Source organism: Hibiscus syriacus, unplaced genomic scaffold (assembly GCF_006381635.1).
Source record: "Hibiscus syriacus cultivar Baekdansim isolate YM2019G1 unplaced genomic scaffold, ASM638163v2 tig00110833_pilon, whole genome shotgun sequence".
In the NCBI taxonomy this organism is placed as follows: domain Eukaryota; kingdom Viridiplantae; phylum Streptophyta; class Magnoliopsida; order Malvales; family Malvaceae; genus Hibiscus; species Hibiscus syriacus.
In genome coordinates, this window is record NW_024062884.1 from 1,087,783 (window position 1) to 1,093,014 (window position 5,232).

Genomic DNA, 5,232 nt, shown 5'->3' on the forward strand with positions numbered 1-5,232 from the left:
TGTGAAAAAGAAAAAGAAACGCAATCATGACACAAATTCACATTTACAGCCCTGTTGTTTTCAATAATTTAAAAAAGTAGCTGGGCATACAATCGTAAACAACGTCCGCCATGCCCATGCATGATGATCATGGTAGATGAGATAGGAATGAAAAAGTAACAAGATCAACGGCACAAATTAAAATGCAAAATACAAGGGAAAGAGAATAAAACTCAACAAATCGAGAAAATCCGTTTTCAAAGTGACACTGATTTAATAATCAGTGGTGGGGAGCTGCTCGTGGGTGTTGCTGATGAAGACGAACTCGTAGATGAGTCCGGCGAGCCCACCGACGAGGGGTCCGACCAGTAGACCCAGTGGTTGGTCCAGGACCAGCTGACCAAGGCTGGTCCGAATGAGACTGCGGGTTCATTGAGGCTCCGTCGAAGGCTCCGCCGGCCAAGATGTTGGCTCCGACGATCAGACCGATTGCCAATGGGGCGATCGTCCCCAAGCTTCCCCTTTTAGGATCGACGGCGGTGGCGTACACCGTGTACACCAGTCCGAACGTCATCGATCTCGAATACCAAAGCGTTCGACACTCCCACACCGGACGACAACCGAAAGCTGGTCATCACGATCTCGAATACCAAAGCGTTCGACACTCCCACACCGGACGACAACCGAAAGCTGGTACACCCTGCGAGGCACCGTAACAAAAACCCAAACAACGGTCAAATAACGGAAATAAAATTTTCTAACGGGATTTGGGCGGGAGCGGTAATGTTACCAGGTCGCCGGTGGCGAATTTGAGTAAGAGGCAGGCGACGGTGGAGCCGAGAAGTTGGGCGATCCAGTAAAGGATGCCACGCAAGAGAGTAATGTTCCCGCCAACGAAAGCAACCGAAGGTGACGGCGGGGTTGACGTGTCCACCGAGATGTTGGCGGCAACGGAGACGGCGACGAAGAGGGCGAAACCGTGAGCCAGGGAGGCGGCCACGAGACCGGCGGGGGTGGTTGCTCCGTTTTCGGTCTTGTTAAAGGCCATACCGGAGCCTGATCCAGCGAAACGAATATCAAGGTTGAGATGAACTCAGCCAAAGCTGCCTTAAGGGCATCGGGGGTGGGTAGCCTCTTCCGGCCGGCCAACGGCGATGTTTCTAATCGGCATCTTAGTCGTTGCCGGGGGGAGTGAGAAAACTGAGAATCAAAATGCTGTTTTTGGTCTGGCTGGTGTCCACTTCTCCACTCTAGCTTACTTATATTTGAAATGTTTGGTACACAATGACCGGGATTAGTCGTTTACCGGTTGAAAGGGAGTGTATTATTTTGAAAGGATTGGTTGACTGTGATAATAATTATTTAATGAATTTATTTAATTTTTGGGGAACGGGTTGAACCAAGAAACCGGTCATCCCTTTACGACAACGACTGTCGGGTTGATGAATAATTGCCCGTGTACATATGGATAAGAGCAACGAATGTGCGGCGTTTGGCCCTTGTTTTGTTTTATTCTCGGCTCTCTCTGGAGAGATCGAATCAATTTTAAAAAATATTATAAGGTAAATTTTACATCTAATACCCAAAACTATTAGTTTATTTTAAATTCAAACTCTTATTTAAGTATGATTTTTTTTAAATTATACTTAAAGTTTTTTTGTTTCATTTTAATACATGTCATTTAAATTTTAATTTTGTTTCATTTTACTACTCGTTCAAAAATTTAACGTTAAACTTTAAAAATATTAAAGTTATGTATTAAAACAGTTCAAAACTGATAGTTTAATTACTAAATACGTTAATTTTTTTATAACGGCGGCTAAAATGAAATAAAATTAAACGTTAGGTATGATTTTAAGTAAATGAAAGGTTAAATACTAAAACAAATCAAAACTGATAGTTTAAGTATTAAATAGTTTATCCAATATTATATTAGAAGAAATCAGAATATAAGGATATTAATCTCATCGGATACTGCCATGATGCAATGTGATTCTGACACGTGGAATAGGGATGATTGACGGTTGATGAATATTAAGCTGTATACATAGGAAATAATGGGAAGAATTAATTTGAACATTGAATTATTGATAACATATAAAATGATTATAAGAATATTTGTTAAAAAATTAATTATTGATAATATATATATTTTTTATTTATTTTTTTAAAAGTATAATATTTTTATTAGTAAAACTTATTTTAATTTTAGGGTTAAAGTACATAAATAGTTTCTGATATAGGATGATGCTTATTAATTTACTAAAACTATTAAAAGTTACAAAATAATCATCCGATTGTAAATATTGCTTTGTTGAGTCTATTGACTATTAAAAGTTATAAAATGGTCACTCGACTATTCATTATGTTTCCAAACACATTATTTTGTTAAAAAATTCGGTTGTCTAAGTTGAACGTTAACATGATGGTTGAGATAAATAGTTTTTTGAGATTTCTAGGATCATTTTATCATATCACAATTAATATGTTAACGTTCAACTCAGAATATTGTCATTTTTTTTACAAAAAAGGATGAGTGTGGAACATAATGAATAGTCGGGGGACCATGTTGTAACTTTAATATTCAAGGGACTTAATAAAACAATATCATATAATCAGGGGATCATTGTGTACTTTACCCTAAATTCTAAGAAACTACAACATTTAATTAAATAATTTAGAAGAGGCACATAGAGGAAAAACTTTGTTGACCCAAGCAAAAGTGAAACTCAATCATCATCCATTATGCACATTCAATACCAACCGACTAACCCACTAATGCCCACAACATGTACCATTGATGATTATAGAGACAACATGCTTTTTTTTTCTTTCTTCTCCCCATATAGCATATGTGTCACAATCATAATAATTAATTTTTTAAAAAAATACAGAAAATATATTAGAAAGTGAAGGACATAAAAGCTCACACAAGCTGCCTAATCATCAATGATTATATACATTACAGAACAAATTAAAGCTTCATATGATTAGGGATGATAAACGGGTATAATTTCGTAGATTTTCGTATTGTACATACTTCAATTGGAGCGGGAATGGATATAATTTTAGTGGCTAGTGGTCGGGTGTGGTTTTAGAAAGTGGTACCCGTAAGGGTACTGGTGTCGGGTGATGGGTTTGAGACCTACCCGCCTCACATCCGCCCGCCTACTAAATACTCATTATATTTTGGATCATTATGAATTTATGTATAATTTTAGAGACTAATTTATAAATCTTAATATTGATAAGATATAACTTGTAATTTAACCAAATATTAGGTAATTTTATAGACTAATATATGCTTAATGGACGGTTTGGTTTTATGTTTGTTGCTTATGTATAAACTTAATGTTGCTGTCAGACGAGTCTAGCCGGGTTCGTCTCTAGTTGGGTAGTGGGTATGGAGATGAATTTGAGAATGTACCCGTGTGGGCGGATGTAGATTTAAAAAAATTTACTCATAATTGGTGGTGGGCGGGTGGTGGATTTAAAAATATTAAGTGGGTATGAGGATAGGGGAGGAGTATCTGCACTCGACCCGCCCGTTTGCCATCCCTACATATGATTAAGATGTTTTTAAGCAATTTTTCCATTAATTGTGGAAGGGTCATCTTGAAAATTTTCAATTGCAAATGAAAGGCAAAATGGTCCATGCAAAAAGACAGCCTCTATTGATAATTATATTGATATTCTATATTTACTAAACCAATTGTCTTTTTGAAAAAAAATAATAATAATTGAAATTTGCTTATCCTCAGCATATTCCATCTCCTAGCAGATGCTATTTTGTTGAAGCTTAAGTTGTTGAATGGAAATTAGTGATTTAAGTAAAGAAAGCCAACCCTAAAACCGTTAGTGAACAAGAAAGCTTATCCACTGATTTTTGTTTTATTTTCCAACAGATTATTCTCTTCGATTATTTTTTTATGATTTTCAATTTTATTCAATAGTTTTAAATTTCATGGAATAATTTCTTTTTTCTTTTTTATTTAATAAAAGCCATCTCTGTACAACAAAAAACAATCATTCCTGTACAATCAAAACCAATCAGAGAACACAAATAAATTACTATTAGAAATATTCTCGGTTTAATCCCATCACACAAAAAAAACTCACTCATCACACAAAAAAAAACTCACTATTAGATGTTTTCGTGCTTGTTTTATGGTTTATGGGGACAAATGGGTTTTCTGGGTAGGATTATCGAAACTCTTACAAGAGTATCGAAACTTCATGTCATAGTTTTCTAGGCAAGAGTATCGATACTTTCGGTTTGTTTTGGATAAAAATGTCAATTTTTTAGGGATTTACACATGAGATACCCAACACTTTAATATATCATTAAATAAGACTACAAGTGGAACAATATTAATGTCAATTCAAACTTAGAAATCAAATAATTAAGGACAAATAAGACTAGCATTGTTTGATGCTCGGAAACGATTCAGACACTCGAGTTCCTTTAAAAAAGTTAGTATGCTTCAGCTTTTAGTGTGTTGTTGAGCTAGTTACCTCAGCCTTCGGATGTTTCCGTTGGCATATTAGTAAATCAAGCAGTTGGGAAGCAATAGATAAACCAAGGTCTAGACCAGTCCAGTGCAGATCAGATGTATGTCTCAGCATTTTTGAAAGGGCATGTATATTTGTAAACATTATTTTCCAGTTGAGTCGTATATTCAATCATGTTGGTTTGTAATGTTTTTGTAAAGAGTAAATATTTTAGTCTGGAGCTCTTCAGTGTAAAGATTTTATTTATTTTTCAATTTATTTTACAGTTGATTTATATTTAAAGAAAGTAAGAAAAAGTTGGCCAGCCACTTCGATGATTCTTTGTAGCACCTTAAATTGATCGACTGTTTCTCGTACTAGTCTAGGTGTTAACATTAATTTTTAACCAAATTGATACAACTTGTCTAAAATATATTGATACAAATAAAACTATAGCAAGAAAATTAAAATGATTATAAAAAAAATATAAAAATACCTTACCAAAAATCCACTTTCGACTTATTGAAAAAGCTATAATCAACACAACTTTTTATTTCTCACCAAATGTAGGGTCGTTTAGGGTTGGGGATACATATAAGGACCACTAAAATTTGATTTTTAAATTCAAACCCACCAAAGGCTTGACTATCCAGCTCAGTTGGTAGAGCACAAGGTTCTTAATCTTGAGGTGAGATCGAGTCTCACGGAGGGCATTTCATAATTCGGAGGTCTTCTACGGAAGTTGCTCTCAATCTGGTGTTG

General features: G+C 35.4%; 1 pseudogene; it reads right to left on the reverse strand.

Annotated features, from left to right (window-relative positions):
- Positions 1 to 1,165, reverse strand: LOC120143082 (annotated as a pseudogene).
- Between the last annotated feature and the right edge of the window lie 4,067 nt (positions 1,166 to 5,232).